Raw genomic sequence first — 19,855 nt, 5'->3', positions numbered from 1 at the left:
TTGGACCAAGTATAATTTGTAACAACTACTTTGGAAAATTATTTGGCATTATTTTACAAATATGAATATTTGACAAAATAATTTTACTCTTAGGGATATAGCAGAACATTTTGCATATATGTGCCAGGAGCCATATACACGAACAGAAGTATTGTTCATAATAGCAAAACCAGAAATCATCCTAAACTCATCCACAAGAAAATAGATAAACATATTTTGGTAAGAGTCTTAAAATTAACGGCTATAAAGCAGTGGAAATACAGTTGCATGCAACAGTATGAACGAATCATAGAAATATGTCAGAAATCCTAGAACAATTCATAGAATACAATATTTTATAAGCCTTTCTGGGGCTTATAAAATATTCAATTCTACTTACAAGTAGAATTGAACAATATATTGTATAGGTATATGTACATATATGATATAACTAAACAAAAAAGAAAATGAAGGAGTGAGTAATAGATACAAAATTCAGGGTAGAGCTAACTCCTGGGTGCATAGAAGTGGGATTGAAGAGGTATATTTCTGGGACAAAGGCTTTGGCTTAATTTCGGTATAGATTCATGGGTCCAAATTTTATTGTGTTTCATATTATATCTATTACAAACATTCAGTCAAGTATTACATATGAAAACTTAAAAATAAGTAGATATTACATGGTTTTGGACTATTATTAAAAATGTACTGTATATTCAGTGCTGAGCTTCCTGTTAGCCAAAGAAAAGAGGCTAATGAGCTCAGTTCAGAAGGTATTTTGTGTAGCTGAAAACACAGCAGTTGTTCAGGATAAGCAGTGTCTGCCAGTTAATGAAGACTGAGTCGTTGTCGAATAAATGTATCTTCCTTAAGGAAAACATAGCTTAATGGAGGTAAGTATAATAAATTCTTTTATCATCCCCTTGATCTTCTTTCTCCAGGTGCTCCAGTTTACTTCGTCCAAAGTCACTAACATCTGATAATGAATCCAGAAAGGGTCCAGTTCTAGAATGTGGTCGTAAGCACTGGGCACATCTGGCCATCTCCCTTTGTGTTCACAATTGTCAGCCACTGAATGCCATCTCCCAATTATTGCTTGGTTTCTGCTAATATTTGTCACAAAAATGTTTGTTTGAATGTATCTTATCAAAGTAATGTTTGTGTTTTGGATTAGTCATTGCTTGGTTAAAGATTTGTATAATCAGTTTATTTTAAGATTAATTCATGAAAAAAAACCCTCTGCAAATTCCCATTATCGCTTAATTTGTATAAAGATATTTACTGTATTTTAACAGTGCAATTAAGATTAATATGGGTTCTAACACCATAAGGTCAAGTAAACATGGATTGGATGAAACTCCAAACACTCACCTCTGATCCTCAGATATTATTATGCAGCCCAGATCTTGTGGGTTTGCAGAATAGCAAAAAGGTCAGAAGTGAAAAGAAATGCGTATTCTCAGGTTGTCTGATGCAGACAGAGGCAAGGTGCTAGCCTGGGCTGGCCCGTTCATCACTCTGGGTTTCAGAAACAGCAGATGATTCACAGGATGAAGGAGGAAGAGTGGTGCCCTCAGTGGGGAACCTCCCCTGGGTAGACAGGGAAATTAGCTCAGAAAGACACAGGATATAGTATACACCTAAAGTAAAATAAAAAAGAAATAAATAAAAAATAAATAAAGTAGGGTTGAATAAAAAATAAATAAAAAAAGAAGCTGTGGTGCATTTGGGTGGTACAGGCTCTTTCGAGTCCAGGTTCTTCTCAAGAGCACTTTTTCCATGAGTCTGTGCCTGTTAGTGCTTCTTAGAAAGCTAGACTGTACCCCTCTGAGGCCCTTAGGCTGCTGCTGCCAGCCTTACTGCTTCTGGGATCCGTAATAGGTGGAATGGGTTTTCCCACAATTTTGATGAAATTGAGCAGTGTTTTAAATTCTCACATGAACTAAAATGTAACCCCACCCCTCACGGTGGGTTGAATGGTGGTCCCCAAAATACATACCCATGTCAAAATCCCTGGCAACTGTGAATCTGATCTTATTTGAAAAAAAAAAAAAAAAAAAAAAAAAAAAAAAAGGTCTTTGCAGATGTAATTGAGTTAAGGTTCTGGAGGTAAGATCATCCTGAATGCAATGACAAGTGTCCTCGTAAAGGCAGGAGATGCAAGAGGTGAAGGCTGTATGAGAGGCAGGCAGAGATCAGGGTGTTGTATCCACAAGCCAAGGACGGCCTGGAGCCACAAAGCTGGAAGAGTCAGGAGGGCTCTTGCCATAGGCAGGATTGTCCAATCTTTTGGCTTCCCTGGGCCACACTGGAAGAAGAATTGTCTTGGGCCATACATAAAAACGCTAACACTAACAATAGCTGATGAGCTTAAAAAAATTCACAAAATAATCTCATAACGTTTTCAGAAATTTTAAGGATTTGTGTTGGGCAGCACTTGAAGCTGTCCTGTGCCACGTGCTCTCTGTCAGCCGTGGGTTGGACAAGCTTGCCTTAGACCCTCCAGAGGCAGCGCGGCCCTGCCCACAGCTCTATTTCACACTTCAGATCTCCACAACTCTGAGAGAGCACATTCTATTGTTTCAGTATCTAGTTGTATGGCAGCTCTAGAAAACGAATATACCGCTAAGCCAGTTTTTAGTGTGTAATTTTGGACAATTTAGTTTTTACTTATAATTTTTTAAATGAAAATAATAAAATTTTGTCTGGGTTTTAAAGTCCACCTGATAGAACATAGTAGTTCCAACCTCAGTCCCTGCACGTGGCTTCACCTCCCCTGTGTTAATCAGACAGACTCATCAACTGGCTTTGCTTTAATCAAAACATTTAAAAACCTTGCAAGTTCAATCCAACTCACTATAGAATTTCCCCATTTGACCTTACTCTCATGATATATTAGTTTCCCCTTATCCACATGGGATACTTTCCAAGACCCCCCAGTGGATGCCTGAAACTGCTGATGGTACTGAACCCTAATATGCTATGCATGAATTTCTTTTTCCTTCTTTACAGTTTCACAGACAGAAGATTCATTCTTACCATAGGTTTTAGCAACCTCAGCATACAACTTATTTTGCTTTCTTTAAGTCAAAAACTTTCACCTTTTCATGTTAAGGAAGCACTTTGCTTCTCTTTGGCGCATCTGAATTGCCAGCGTCATTACTCTTGTGCTTTGGGGTTGCTATTAAGTAAAGTAAGGATGACTTGAACATAAGCACTGTCAGACCATAACAGTGACCTCATAACCAAGCCTGCTCCACTGTGGCTAACAGGTGAGTGGCATGTGATGTGTGGATACATTGGACAAAGGTGTAATTCACATCCCAGAAGGGAGGGTTCAAGATTTCATCATGTCACTCAGAACAGTGTGCAATTTAAAACTTATGAACTCTTTATTTCTGGGATTTTCCATTTGATATGATTTGGATGTGTCCCTACCCAAATCTCATCTTGAATCATAGTGCGCATAATTGCCGTGTGTTGTGGGCGGGATCCAGTGGGAGTGCTGTTCTTGTGATAGTGAGTTTTCATGAGGTCTGATGGTTTTATAAGGGGCTTTTCCCCCTTTGGCTTGATGCTTCTCCTTCCTGCCACCATGTGAAGAAGGACGTGTTTGCTGCACCTTCCATCACAACTGTAAATTTCCTGAGGCCTCCTCAGCTCTGTGGAACTGTGAGTCAATTGAATCCACCCCCACTTTTTAAAATATATATAAATTACCCAGTCTTGGGTATTTCTTGATAGCAGTGTGAGAATGGACTAATATATCATTTAAGATTTTAGAACAATGGTTGACCATGGATAACTGAAACTGTGGAAAACAAAACCACAGGTAAGGAGAGGGACTACTGTAATTATTTTCATTTTATTGACTGTTCTGCTGGGATCATATCAGAATATCTCCTCTGGTTTATGCTGACTGATTATGTGGTCCAGCCACAGGGAAGAGACTCCAGATTTTTCAATCTGGAGGGGAGACAGACAGATGTCTGGAAATCTCACATGGTGATTAGTGATGCAGTGTCATGCTGGCATGTGAGAAAGTAAGATGTCCCCTGTCTTGAGCAGGCTGTCCTGTGAAAGGAACATTCCGCCTTGATTGAGAACTTTCCATCTTTTCTATCCAGGGATACTCCTCCCATGTCTTTTTCACTCGTGCTGCTGAACACTGGAAATGTGGCTAGTGCAAAAAGTAATGGAATTTTTAATATTTCTTTCATTTTCATCACTTTAAGTTTAAATACTCAAACCTGCAGAGGATTTTGGGAGAGTGCATCTGTGCTCATCCTTGAGCTTAGACACTGTGGCATCCCAGGTGTCTTAGTCCGTTTGGGCTGCTATCACAATATACCTTGAAAAGAATGGAAATGCATTGCTTACAGTTCTGGAGGCTAAGTCCTAGAGAGAGGAGCCAGCAGAGTCTGTGTCTGGAGAGACCCTGCTTTCTTGTTCATTAACTGCCTTTTCACTGTGTCCACAAATGGTGGAAGGGTTGGGGTATCTCTCTGAGGTCACTTATAGAAACACACTAATCCCACTCATGAGAATATGCCCCCATGGCCTGATCACCTCCCAAAGGCCCTGCCTCCAAATGCCATCACACTAGAGGTGAGGATTTCAACATGTAGATTTGGGGTACATAAGCATTGAGACCATATTGCTGGGAGCTGCCTGGGACACTTCTGGGTTGTGATTCTGATGCCGCTTCATGAGAAATTATAAAGGTACCTTTAAGAAAAAGGTCATGTGCTTTTCCCTCATACTGTATCCCAAAGCCATGGGAATAAATATGCTAGGAACTTCCAGTTTAACCTTCCTTTCTGTAGTTTGTAGCCACTTCACTTTAGTCCTTTCATGTGAACCAGAGATGTGAATTGCCAGTCCGTGGTGCCCCAGAAGGATACCAGCCTCCCCTTTACCAAAGCCAAGAGCAGCACAAGGCCCACAGCCTTCTGAGGGGTACACAGAGTTTGCTCTGAGGGCCCCAGCACGTCAGCACATGCCACACAGGCCGCTTGGGATGTCCCTTTACACATCCCTCTGTGAAACAAGATGCTACGCTATCCAAGGCACAGAAGACCAAGGCTGGGCGAGGGGTCAGGAAAGTGTGCAGTAGGGTGGCCAACAACCTCCACAACTTTGTTAGATGTGGGCGCTTTCAAAGGGAAGGCAGACTGAAAAGAACTGTAACACAATCAATAGTGGCTTCAGTGGAGTTTCATATAATGATATCATAGAGAATAAGAAAATCCCAATTCTCAAGTAATTTATATGAGCTGTTTTTAAGTCACAAGAGGGTCAATTCAATTTAGAGTTTACACATGAATTCGTGGAGGTGGCAACTTGAATATGACTTTCTACCACTTCACTGAACTCCAGGCTACCCAGCTCTCCCAAAGAGTACATGATCTCAGGGCTCACTGGCAGCTGTGGGATTCCTACAGGTAGAGGGATAGGGTTTTCTCCTTGTGAAGTTGAAAAGAGTCTGGATTCTCCTGCTAGTGGGGCAACTGGAGTCAGAGAATTCTGGAAAGAGCCTAGTGCTTAGTGTCATGTGGTCCTTGGAGGAATGTCATTTTTAGCCCTGGTTCATGTCATCATTGCACGCACAAGTCCAGGGAGATGCTCAGTGGGTAGGCTGGGCTCTCTCTGTCCCTGAGTCTGGTGGAGTAGGAAGAGACCACAGGCACAGAAAGGCTCCGTCCTTCTTCCTGCAGAGGAGGGCAGGTAGTGGACACTTGTTGCCTTGCCGGGGCTGAGAAGACTTTCATTCCACCATTGAGGTCTGTACTGTGTGCCAGCAATTCGGATGAGCCCAGATGAGCAGACAAGGACACATGACAACCCAGCTGAGGAGGGAGAGGGAATCAGAGTCAACACAGCATGTGCTCAGCTCAGCTCACACTCTGGAAAATGATGCCACTGCCCTGCCTGGAACCTGGAGGACCCGCAGGGCCAGTCTCTTCCTCTCCTGCATTTACTTTCAGTGTTGCACTTGCTCCCACTGCCGTGTGATGCTGCATTCTCCAAAGAACTCCCTGCATGCGTGTCCTTGGACAGCCTCATCAATGGTGAACAAGTTCCCACACACTCAGCCTCCCGACTTCCTGCCTTGACTGAGATACATCCAGTCTTTTCCTTGTGCTCCGCTTCTCCCTGAGCATTCTTACAAGAGTGGTTTCGGCTGCTTGGTCACCTACCTGCAAGAACGTGTTGTTCAGGAGGGAGAATTGTTGTTCCTCCACATGCCATGTTGTTTATGGAGGGCAGGTTTTAAACATAGAGACACAGAAATGCTTTCGTTCAGTGATGGGCAAAAATGTGCCACAGAAATACCAACCAAATATCAGAGAGACTCAGGGAGGAAGTACTATGGGAGTAGAAAAAGGGTATTTCATAAATGTGTAGTAAACAAATGAACAAAGCTAAAATGTTGGTTCCTTGAAAAAAAATTACGAAATCGATAAATCCCTAGCAATGCTCATGAATTAAAGGAGACAGAGATAAAACAGTGTGAGAAATTATCAGTGTGAGGAATTGAAAAGGGAACAAATCCTACGGAAATCAAAAGAATATTAAGTAGATTAAAAACTGTTGCCACTTAGCGTAATGTCCTCTAGGTTCATCCATGTTGTCACACATGACAGAATTTTCTTCTTTTTTAGTGCTGAATAATATTCCATTGCATGAACAGAGTACATTTTCTTCACCTATCCATGCAAGGATGAGCAGTTAGGTTGTCTCTATACCCTGGCTGTTGTGGGTGATGCTGCAATGAACATGGGAGTGTGGATATCAGATATCTCTTAACATGTTGATTTTATTTTCTTTGGATATACAATGAGTGGTGGTATTGCCAGATCATATAGTAATTCTATTTTTAATTTTTTGAGAAAAATTTTTATTGTTTTTCATAGAAGCTGTACCACTTAGCATTTCCAGCAACACTTTATAAGGGTTCGACTTCATCCACAGCCTCACCAGCTCTTGTCTTCTTCTTCTTTTTATTTTTGATAATAGCCATCCTAACAGGTAAGAGGTAGCATTTCAAAGTGGTTTTGAATTGCACTTCCCTGATGGCTAGTGCTTTTGAGCTCCTTTTCATATACCTATTGACTATTTGTATTCTTCTTTGGATAAATCTCTGTTCAAGCAATTTACTCATTTTTATTTGGGTTAAGTTTTTGCTATTGAATTGTAGGAGTTCTTTGTAGGTTGTTGGATATCAACTCCATATCTGATATCTGGTTTGCAAATACTTTCCTATTCCAAGTGAAATAGGACAGTCACAGAAAAACAAATGCTGCACAACTCCACTTATATGAAATATCTAAAATGATCAAACTCATAGAAGCAGAGAGTAGAATGGTGGTTTCAAGGGAATGAGGCTGGAGAAAATGGAGGGTTGTTCAATGGGTATAAAGTTTCAGTTATACAAGATGAGTAAGATCTAAAGATCTGCTGTAAAGCACAGGATGTGTAGTTAACAATACTGTATTGTGCACTTACAAATACTGTTGAGAGGTTATATATTATGTTAAATGTTCTTACCATGAAAACCAAAGAAAAATATAAACAGCAAAGGCACATGAGAAAACTTATGGAGGTGATGAATATGTTTATTGCTTTTATTATGGTCATGATTTCACAGTGTGTGCAAACATTCAGACTCATCAAATTGTATATATAATTTATGTATGATTTTTTTGTATATCAACTATACCTCAATGAAGCTGTTAAAAAACAAAACCTTTATGTTATTAATAATACTTGAAAATTTAGATTAAACAGACCAATTCTTTGTATAACACAGCTTAGATAAACAGACACAAGAAGAAATAGCAAATCTCAATAGTATTATGTCTATTAAATAAAATGCAGCAAGAATGAGAAACTTTCTCACAAAGATAATTCTAAGCCAAGTGGACTTACTGTGGAATTTTACCAAACATTTAAGAAAGAAGTTTTATATATTAAAGAAAATCTTACAGACTGTTTGATGAGTTTTATATAACTCCAAAGCTAAACCTAACAAGGATATTCAATGTAAATAAAATTACAAGACAATATCACACATGAACAAATAAACCAATTTTCTAAATAAATATTAGAAAATAAAATTCAACAATTTATAAAAAGGATAACATATAACAACCAAGTGGACTTTTCCCCACAAATACAATAACATATAGAAAAAAATTTCTTTAACTGTAAATAATATAATTCATGACATTAATATAAAATATATTATCTTGTCAATGAATGCAAAACAAATTTTGTGGAATAAATATCTCTACTTGATAAAATATATCAGCAAAATTAAAAATAGAAAAAAATCTAATCTGATACAAGGCAGATACCAAATAAGTTTTAAAAAATCTTATGGCAAACATTAACTTAGTGATAAAATTGAATTCTCTTCTCATGTCAGGAATAAGGCAAGGATGCAGAGTATCGCCATTTCTATTAAACATTGCACTGAAGATTGCAGTTTAATGCAATGAGACAAAAAAATTTTCAAAACTTCTAATAAAATTAAAGAAGAAAAACCTGTTATATGCAGGTAACATGATTGTGGAAGTATAATTTTTAAAAGAATCTACCAAGATATTACTAGCAACAATAAATGAATTTAGTAAAGTTGCTGGATACAAAAATCAATTGTATTTTCATCTAATAGCAACCAACAAATTAAAACAAAATCTAAAAACAATACATTTAAAGTAGCATTAAAAACGTCAAATACCTAAGAATCATTTTCTGAATAATATGCAATTTTTCTACATTGCAAACTATAAAACATTACTGAAAGAAATAAAGAAAACCTAAATAAATGGAGGGATATGCTATGTTTGTGGGTTAAGTGACTTATATTATTATTTTAATTTTTCTCCAAGTGACCTTTAGGGTCAATGAAATCCCAATAAAAATTTCAGCATGTTTTTTAAAAGTGGAAATTGACAATTACATATACCACAATTGTCAATTATATATACTCACTGTCAATTATAAATACCACACTGTCTTAACTAGCTTTATAGAAAGTCTTAATGCCTTAGAATGTAAATCCTATAGCTTGCTTCTTCTCCAGTGTTTCCTTGATTGTCTTAGATCCATTTTATTTGTATATAATGTGATATAAGTATAATATTATATATAATTATATTTGTATTATAATCTCGCTATATAACATCCTGTATATATTTAGTATATTGTATATAAAACACACAATACTTCAGAATTTGACTTTCTTTGGAAATACATTCTTTATAGAGAAAATAGAGCTAGAAGGACGTAAGCCGGGTGGGCCATAATGTAATATGCTGGTGTCCTTATACAAAGAGAAAATTAGGACACAGAGACAGACACGCACAGAGGGAAGATGATGTGAGAAGACACAGAGAAACACCATGTGAAAATGGTGGCAGAGAATGGAGGTTTGCTGCCTCAAGCCAAGGAACGTCTGGGGCCACTAGAAGCTGGAGAAGGCAAGGAAGAATCTTTCCCTTACAGGTTTCAGAGAACCCACGACTGTGCTGACACCTTAATTACAGACTTCTAGCTTTTAGAATTGTGAGAAAACGAAGTTCTGTTTTTCTAAGTCACCTGGTTTATGGCTTGTATTATGGCAGCTCTTGGAAACTAGCACACTATAAAAGTAAAGAGTGACAAATAACTTCTTTACAGTAAGAAGTTTTGTGGCTGGGCGTGGTGGCTCATGCCTATAATCTCAGCACTTTGGGAGGCCGAGGCAGTTGAATCACTTGAGGTCAGGAGTTCCAGACCAGCTTGAACAACATGGCAAAATCCTGTCTCTACAAAAAATACAAAATTAGTCAGGCATGGGGCACATGCCTCTAAATCCTAGCTACTTGGGAGGCTAAGGTAGGAGAATCACTTCAACCTGGGATCGGGGTTGCAGGGAGCAGAGATCCTGCATTACACTCCAGCCTGGGCAACAAGTACAAAACTCCATCTCAAAAAAAAGAAAGAAAGAACGTTTGTGTATTCAGCAATAACATTAAGCATTAAAGACAAGCCACAGAAGAAGAGGTGAAATTTTCAATAGGTATATCTAATAAAGGATTAGAAAAAAAAAATCCTAAAATTCACACGGAACCGAAAAAGAGCCCATTAGCCAAAATAATCCTAATCAAAAAGAACAAAGCATCAAATTACCTGACTTCATATTATGCTACAAAGCTGTAGTAACCAAGACAGCATGATACTGGTATAAAAATAGACATGTAGGTCAGTGAAATAGAATAGAGAACCCAGAAATAAAGCCACATCCTTACAGAAACTGACCTTAGACAACTCAGTAGGAGTTGTCTAGTTGTATAGGAGAAAGGGCACCCTATTTAACAAATGGTTCTGGGATAATCGGACAGCCACAAGCAGAAAAATGAAACTAGACTCCAATCTCTTACTATACACAAAAATTAACTCAAGATGGATTAAAGATTAAACATAAGACTTGAAAATATAAAAATACTAGAAGAAAACTTAGGAAAAACTCTTCTAGACAATGGCCTTGGCAAAAAATTTAGAACTAAGACCTCAAAAGCAAATGTGACAAAACCAAAAATACACAAAAAAGCTTAAAGTAAGAAGCTTCTGCAGAGCAAAATAAATAGTCAACAGAACGAACAGACGACCTGCAGAAGGAAAGAAAATATTTATCAACTATGCATCTGACAAAGGACTAATATCCAGGGTCTATAAGGAATTTACACATCTCAGCAACAGCAATGAAAACCCATTAAAAGATGGGAAGGCACATTAACAGATATTTTTTCAAAAGAAGACATACAAATGGCCGGCAAGCATATGAAAAAAATGTTCGACATCACTAATCATCAGAGATGTAAACCAAAACCACAACGAGATACAATCTTAACACCAGTCAGAAAGGCTACTAATAAAAGTTAAAAAAAATGCCAGGAATGTTGGCCCTCGCCTGTAATCTCAGCACTTTGGGAGGCCCAGGTGGGCAGATCACCTGAGGTCAGGAGTTGGAGACCAACCTAACCAACATGGTGGAAACCTGTCTCTACTAAAAGTACAAAATTAGCTGGGTGCGGTGGCACATGCCTGTAATCCCAGCTACCTGGGAGGCTGAGGCAGGAGAATTGCTTGAACGCAGGAGGAGAAGGTTGCAGTGAGCTGAGTTTTACTGCTTACAGATGGCATGGTCTGGGAGGCACACGGGAGCATCTTCTGAGTTGGTAGAGATGTTCTTTAATTTGATCTGGGGTGTGGTTATATAGCTGTTTAAAAATGGAAAAATCTATGAAGGTATATAATTTGAGTTTGTATATGCTATCCTCTGAAAATGTTAAAAAAGTAAAAACAAAAAGTTAATAGACAAGAAAAGTATGAAAATGAAGAATCATGAAGAAGGGGATGCTTACTTCCTCAGATACCACAAGGCATTATAATATTACTATGATCAAATCACCTTGGAGAGGGACATTGGACCAGACAAACAAAGTGGAACTGATTAGATAATAGTAAGGTGGATGAGAGTTTTAAAAATAGATAAGGTGGATATGAGTTTTAAAAAATAGATAAGTAAATGTTTATTAAGTACTTAGAAGAGTCTACAGGTCTAGTAAGCACTATTAGTCAATTCACTAAATAAGTAAATAAAACTAGATTGCTGTATATTGTGACTTAATACATGAAAAGGTTACATCTCAATCTTATCGGAAATACATGCATTAATTAATAAACAAACCTGCCTCAACTGCCTATGCCTTTGAAATAAAATTAAGTTGGTCATCTATTTCCAGTATATATAATACAAAAACCCAAACAGGAAAACTCTTACAAGAAAAAAAAATAGAAAATTATAAGTAATTTAGAAGGAAGAGACCTTCTTAAGCAAGAAACTCAGCAATGTTAAAGAGAAGATAGATTCAGTTCACTACATAAGATTTAAAAATATTTTATGATAAAATATAACATGAAAATAGCAAATAAAAAGTGGATTTGATAAAATTTTGCAAAGCAGATAGTGAATAAAGTTAACATTTATTACATATATATATAATAATCTCACATGTATAATGAACTCTTAAAATTTAGCAAGAAGAAAGCAAACAAGCTAATAGAAATATGGATAAAAATTTTCAGACTCACTAGAAGTCAGGGAAATGCAGTAATGGGAGCTGCTTTTATATTTCTCTGATTGGCAAAAAACAATAGCTCTATTACCCATTGCTGGCAGAATTAATGAAGAAAATATGAATTAGAACAACTTTTCTTTTGGTAAAGCAGTTGGTCTACATTTTTTTAAAAAATAAAAAATGGCCAGTCCCTTTAATCCAAGAGGCCCATCCCAGGACTTTCGGGACAAATGCGTCTGCTTTTGTAATTCCCTGCTTGCCATCACCCACTAGAGAATTAACTCCAGTAACTTACTGCTACCTCAAACTCTTCTGAAAGATGTTTCCCCACAGAGACTGCTTGTTGGAAAACGAGACAAATCATAAAAAATAAGCAAATAAATACTAAACCAGAATAACAGCGGCAACAAAAACAGATAGTATCAAGGATTTAGCTTTATAACATTTATTTTAAAATAAAGGAACACATGCTCCTGGCAAGTAATTTAAACAACACAAAATTGTATAAATAAAAAGGTATAAGTCCCTGCCCCCAGAGCCTAGTGATAACAACCATTAATAAGTGGACACAGACTTACAGACTTTATATATCTTATATACATGTATATGTTAAATATACATGCATGCATACATATGTGTGTATATATGTGCATGTGTCTGTATATATATTATACATTGCAAAAAATGAAATCATGCCAATACGTAATCTGTAATTCTTTGTGTTTTAACAAACATTGTGGACACCCATCCCCATTAACAAATATAGAGCTGCCTCACTCTTTTAAAGGAGCTGCCTGCATGCATTCCCACACCTTTGTATTTTAAAGATATCTAAAATTTAAGTTCATTGAGATTTTTGCTTTTCCACATATGATTGCAATATCTTTGTACATGTACATTAACAGATTCACGCTGACATTTCAATAGGGAAGTTTCCTTAAAAAGATTGATAATAAAATACACTCATTTACAAATATGGTTCCCCAGCAGTTGTACAAAATTGTGTACTGTCACTAAGAGAATGAAAACCATCCATTTTCTATACTGTCCCAACCCTAACTTTAAAAAATTATGTCAATGTGAGAGGCAAAGACCATGGACTCATTATGCATAAAATTTTCATTTCTCTGTTTACCTCCAGCCTTTCCTTCTGTGTTCTGTAGAGAGGCAGTACAGCTTACCGGCTCACCTCTGCATACAAGAAAGGCAAGGGATATAGCTTAGTACAAAGTTAATATTAAAATAGCTTATTAGCATTAATATTAGTTTTTGTTGATATCCAGACTTTCTTTGAACAAGTGAGATTTTATTTTCACAAATGCAATGTTGCCTAATGGCCAAAAGTCGATCCACATAATACACATTATATGTTAATAAATGACAAAAGAAAACATTTCAATAGACACAGAAAAAACATTTGACAAATGCAACATCCATTGTAATAAAACCCCTGGCACAGTACTAATAGGATAAAAATTCTGAGTCTTGCTAAAAGTCATCTGCAAAAACCTCCAACTTACATTATACTTAATAATGAAAGAATGAGTGCTTTACTTGCGAGTTCAAGAACAAGATAATAATTTTCACTTTTAACATTCTACTCAATATTTTACTAGAATTATTAGCCAGGGAAATTATGCTAGAAGGCAAAATAAAATCCTCCAGATTAAAAAAAAATAGGATTGTCTTTTATTGCACACAATATAATCTACATAAAAATTTGTAAGGAATTTACTAAAAACTCACTAGAACTAATAAATTAATCTATGTCACAAGGTACAAGATCAACATGAAAATTAAATTGCACTTTTATATACTAGCAATAAACAATCTGAAAATTGACAAGTGTGACCTAATTAAACTAAAGAGCTTCTGCACAGCAAAAGAAATTGTCAACAGAGTAAACAAGCAGCCTACAGAATGGGAGAAAATATTCGAAAACTATGCATCTGACAAAAGTCTAATATCCAGAATCTGCAAGGAACTTAAACAAATCCACAAGCAAAAAACAAATAATCCAATTAAAAAATGGGCAAAGGACATGAACAGACACTTCTCAAAAGAAGATGTACAAGCAGCTAAGAAACATGAAAAAATGCTCTACATGACTACCATCAGAGAAATGCAAATCAAAACCACAATGAGATACCATTTCATTTCAGTCAGAATGGCAATTACTAAAAAGTCAAAAAATAACAGATGATGGCAAGGCTGTAGAGAAAAGGGAATGTATGTATATCTGAAAGAAAACAAATAGTTCTGCCAAAAAGGCACATACCCTTTTATGTCCATCACAGCTTTGTTCACAATAGCAAAGCCATGGAATCAATGTAGATGCCCATCAGTGGTGGACTGGATAAAGAAAATGCGGTATATATATACATCATGGAATATACATAGCCATAAAAAACAAGGGAATCATATCTTTTGCAACAACATGGATGGACCAGGAGGCCATTTTCCTGGGTAAATTAATGCAAGAACAGAAAACCAAATACTGCATGCTCTTACTTATAAGTGGGAGCTAAACATTGAATGCACATAGACATTAAGATGGGAATGACAGACACTGGGGACAATTGACAGAGGAGGGAGGAAGAAGGGGAACGGGGTGAAAAAGTTCCTATTGGTACTCTGTTCACTGTGACAGGCTCATTTGTACTCCAAACCTCAGCGTCATGCAACATACTCATGTAACAAATCTGCACATGGAGGCTTTATTCTAGAATAAAACTTTAAATTATTTAAAAAAATATTTTCAGCATAAAGTCCTTGCAGTTCTTTGGTTAAATTTATTTCTGAATATTTTTCTTCTTGATGCTATTATGAATATTTAGACTTTCTAAGCAGGCAGTAATATCATTTGCAAAGTGAGAGCTTAATGTTACTTATTAATGTTTTAATGTTTATGTTGTTTTCTATTCTTGTTTTAGCTGATTTAATCATCATGAAAAAACAATAATGACTAAAATATAAGTTACTGGGCAGTTACTCCTTTGTGGTTCTGACTTTGATGGGAACACTCTCCATGTTCTGCAGTTAAGTGAACGGTTGCTATGGGTTTCTGGTAGACGGGCATTCAGAGAGCTAAGAAGTGTATCTTCTATTTTTAGTTAGCCATTTTGTTTCAGGGATCTCCATATTTGAAGGTTTTTCCCTGCCTCGTTTCAGAGTCAGCAATCTTCTAAGGAGTCAGCTGTGGCTGCGTTTACAAATTCCAGTTAAGATAAGCTCAATTCAAGAAAGATCTGTCAGGTGCACGCACTTGGCAGGCCCTGGGAATGTAACAGTGAAGAGGAAGGCAAAGGTCTCTGTCCCCATGGAACTAACTGCATGACTGGAATTCAAAGTGCAGTGCATATCACAATGGAAGTTGCAATGGGGGTGTCAGAGGTAAATCAACCTATCCCTCAGTTGAGTGTGAGCTGGCAGGTGACACAGAGGGTCCTTCCACTGCATGTGTTCAGCCAAAAATGGGCCATGAAAGTTTTACAAAGATATTAACAATAAGAGCTGAGCAGAGGTTTTCATCTAAAAATGATGATCCTCGGATTAATTGATCAGCAAGAACTTCCTTTTGCAAGTCCCAGGTTTCCCACAATAATACCTGGGATTTATCTCCCTCTGATGGGTTTATTTCTTCAGAAAACCCTGGTGTTTGTGACTCAGCATAGCCAGCTCTGCTTGTATGGAGGGCCTCTTCTGGGCCACGTGTACTATGGGTAATACTGGCTTAATCCTAAGACTCACTTATGGATAGTTCTTATTCCTAGTGTACAAAGGAGGTGTTGATGACTGACTGAGACACACCACCTGGTTTCTCTTCAAGGCCGATTGCCCAACAGCCCCCAGTTCTTCCTTCAAGGTCAGTGTCATCTTTGGAACCAAGTGATGCTCTTCTAGAGGTGGTCCCAGCCATAAACCCAGTAAATCAATGGCATGAGGGTTGGGCCATTTCTACCACTTTGCAATCTTTGCCCCAGAGTCCCCTCTGTACTGGCTCAGACAAGGTCAGTTTGAAGTCATAGCCTGATGGCCACCCCTGACCATTCCTGCCCCCCTCCTCTTTCTCCCCAATGAAGCTGGGCAATCCTAACTCCAGCTCATCTTGTGTGTCCCAGAGACTCTAATCTCCAGGGAAACTGAGGTCTAAAGAGCAGCTGCATTTACAGTTGCTGTTAATTCAAGGCCACCATGGACCAGGCACAGGGCCAAATGTGTTAGGCATAGGCTTTGCGTCCCCAAAACAACCAGACTGGGACAGAAACCCCGATTCCTCTCACGTCCCTGTCTCCTGCCCAGCTACCCTGACATCCGTGGAGTGACGGGGTCGCCTGTGGTTCTAGGGCCGCACAGTGGGGCCTGCTGAGTATATGTGCTGGCTGCTCTCTCTTTAGAAGTCATTCTGGACACACTGGGGACCAGGAGGAGGGGGAGATCCTAGGGAAGAGAGAGTGCTGGCTTGCAGGGAATGACCGTGGGAGTGTTTGCCTTGTAACCAAATCACAGAGGGTGCTCTTGTGAAGGGCTGCTTTATTGTAGCAACTGGAGTGTGTCTTCTCTTTTGGCACCTTGCAAACACCTCAGGTGCCACAGGAGTCTCAAGGGGCGGCTGGGGCTGTTGGGCAGCATATGAATGAAAGCTTTCATGCTGCCCCTTCCTCAGGAAAGCTCTGGTAGCCCTTTCCCTCCGACCTCCTTTCAGGCTGCCTAGGTTGCAGCTCAGTCCTAGGGTCCCTCTCAAAAGCCCCCACTCAGCGCTGGCTCTACTGGGGCTGAAAGCAGCTGAAGGTGTTTAACAGTGTGGACTTTCTCAACGAGAGCTTGATGGACAAAGTCAAAGGAGCTTTTGACTTCAACAAGAAAAAAAAGGGACTTTAATGTCCAACCAGAAAAACATCCTTACTTTTGCAATTGAAACAATTTGCATTCCACATACCGAATAAAGCTAGGTGAATGTGTTTGTGACTTCTAAGAAGCACAGGCCAGGCCAGGCCAGGGCTCCAACAGACTCCCAAGTTCAAATCCTCTGCCTCTGCCTTAGACCCAGAGGCAGGTCCAGGTTTTGTAAGGCCTACACTGTATACAATTTGGGCAGCTCTTTTAAAGAAAGGGATACAAAATTAGGACTGAAATGAATATTTATCTGGAATAACAATGGAAATGTCTCTAAATCTCTAGAGATTCAGGAGGACCCCTGAAGAACAAGCATACCCGCTGGAGTTGGATCTCAGGAAGGCTCCATTGGTCAACCCCACCTGGAGAAGCTGGTGATGGAAGCATTGCCACCTGAGGCACCTGGAGCATGGCCCCTGCACCAGTCACAGAGAGGAGACCTCCACAGCCCCCTTGCCTTGGGCTGAGAGGTGTGAGCCAGCAATGGCCTGGGCAGGACCTCCACATTGCCCTCAAGTTCACATCCTAACATTCCGCAAGTCATCTGGATGTAGGGTGACCAATAGTCCCAGTTTGCTTGAAACTGAGGACAAACTAGAATGGTTTTCTGTGACCTTGCCTTTCAGTGCTAGAACCTAAGAAGTCCCAGGAAAATGGGGAAAAGTTGGTCCTCCTATCTGGTTCCATATATATGGTGCGAACACCTCCCATCCGCTGGTGATTGGTGACATGTTGGAGTCACATGGCCATCAAGCCACACGTGCTTTTAACAAGTGTTTATTTTGTGTATTGAGCTCCTGATGAATGCCAGGCATGACAGAGTCATGTCCCAAATCCATCTTTCCAGGCTTTACCTGTGGCTAGACACGGCCCTTATCTCTGCAATTCCTGGTGCTGAGCACCCATGGGCATTGCTCAGTTGTCCTGTCTCTCAGACTGGGAGAGCCTGGCCCAGGCACTGCCAGACCCCCTACAGGACCTGTAGATTCATTTCTGAAGTTCACCAAACTCTCAGATACTGAGCGGCCAGCCTCCCTAAGGCTCCCTCAACGCACCCTCCCAGCACAGGATGGTTCCTGGGTATCATCACTTTTGGGTTCTTGCTGAACTCTAGCACTGGCCCAGGAAGGCACAGGTCTTCCTATCCTTTGAGACAGGACCACATGTCCTGTTCCTCTGAATACCAGCACCCGAGTCACTTTAGGAAGGCACAGCCCAGTGCACCTGTGAAGGGCTTTCAATTCAGTGTGAGTCAGCATCCACGATCCACATTCAGAGTTCAAGACTTCATGGTGAGAGTTGCCAGGATTCTTTCCTGTCTCACTTCACAGCCAGCGGTGTAAATGGAAGCTCAGGGAACTCAGGACCTCAGCCAGGCTGCATTAACCAAGCCTCCAGACTCCCAGCCCCAAGGCTGTACACTCTGCTGTCTTCTGGTGCCTTGGGATTTCGGATACCCCTCTTGGTTGAGCCATCCTTGGGGGCAGCCACCTGGGTGACTGTCCATGAAGTTGATGGATGGGCTCTGTGTGACTTTAACAACAAAGGCTTAAAAAATTACTCTGGGAAATTTCAGATGCTTTCAAAAATAGAATAGTAAGATAAGCCCACATACCAATCAATCAGCTTAAACAATAACTATCCAATTTTATCTCGGCTCTGAATCCTTTGCCTTCCCCCACTCTGCAGTGTTTTAAAGCAAATCTCAAGCTTATATATTTTTCATTATGGGGGAAAAAAAAGAGAAAGCATTCCTTAAAATCCACAATGTCCTAAAAACTTTTCAAAATTCTATACAACCATTAAATATCCAATTAGAGTTCAAATTTTCCTGGCAACCTCATACATACTTAATGGTTAGTTGCTCAATTCAGGATCTAAACCACGTAAAGAAGACACATGGATTGTGATTGGTTGCTTTGTCTCTGTTAATGGTTGGCCCTTCTCTCCCCCTTCTTTTCTCCTTTCCTCTGTTTCCTTCTCTTGTCCTTTCTTCTCCTTAGCAATTTCAGTTGAAGGAAGGGGCTGGCTGTCCTGTGTAGCTCCCGAGTGCTGCCTTTGGCTGGGGCTTCCCTACCATTGACTGTGTTCCTCTCTGTCCCGCCTGCGCTGTGGTTTGGTAGCTGAATCTGCAGCAGGCTTCCCAACTGGCTGCACAATTGACACTGGTGTGGGATAATTCTTTGTGGTGGGGTCGTCCTGTGCATTGCAGGAATTTTTAGTACCATCCCTGGCATCTCCTCATCAGATGCTAGCAGCAAATAGGTCCAGATATTGCCAATGTTCCCTAGGAATACCAGAATCATGGTATTCACATCTCCCTAGGTGAGCATGCATGAGACATGTGATAGAGGCAAGGCCACTTCAGAGGCAGCCCTGTGCCCTCATCTGGGGCCTCTGCTGTCACTGCGTCACTGATGGGGACAGCCCCACTGGGGAGCTGATCCCAGGATGTGTTCCCCACTCATAAGAAATACAGAAATAGACTAAACCACAGTGTCACTCTTACTGAAAACCTTTAATCGTCTCCACTATAAACATGAATGGGCTTCAGGATGGATATTTTCCCCTCCCCCTTTCTCCCTGACAATGCCATAACTTGGATCGACACAAAGATCACCATTTCAGGCAGACTTCCTGGGATGGAGGGCACACCATTTCTGGGCCCGCCTTTCACACTGTCTTCCGTGTTCTGGTGTGAACTTGGCAAAAGGAGAAGGCTTTGGTCACCACCCAGCAGAACATGATTGCGTTTTGATTTCAGAAGCATGGAGTTTGACAGACAAATACAAACAATAGTTGTTCTCTAGGCTGTTATTCCAGAAAACATGAGTTTCATAATGAACTCT

General features: G+C 39.5%; 1 long non-coding RNA gene across 1 annotated transcript; it reads right to left on the bottom strand.

Moving 5' to 3' along the window:
• Positions 1 to 507: 507 nt before the first annotated feature.
• On the bottom strand, positions 508 to 13,301 carry LOC119472592. The gene is made up of 3 exons (XR_005201744.1): positions 13,246 to 13,301; positions 1,351 to 1,569; positions 508 to 1,085 (listed from the first exon to the last, which is right to left on the bottom strand). It is a non-coding gene; the product is annotated as an uncharacterized LOC119472592 (long non-coding RNA).
• Between the last annotated feature and the right edge of the window lie 6,554 nt (positions 13,302 to 19,855).

Source organism: Cebus imitator, unplaced genomic scaffold, assembly GCF_001604975.1.
Source record: "Cebus imitator isolate Cc_AM_T3 unplaced genomic scaffold, Cebus_imitator-1.0 Scaffold107, whole genome shotgun sequence".
NCBI lineage: Eukaryota > Metazoa > Chordata > Mammalia > Primates > Cebidae > Cebus > Cebus imitator.
Note: the sequence above shows the minus strand (reverse complement) of the source record. Positions and strands in the feature narration are given on the sequence as shown.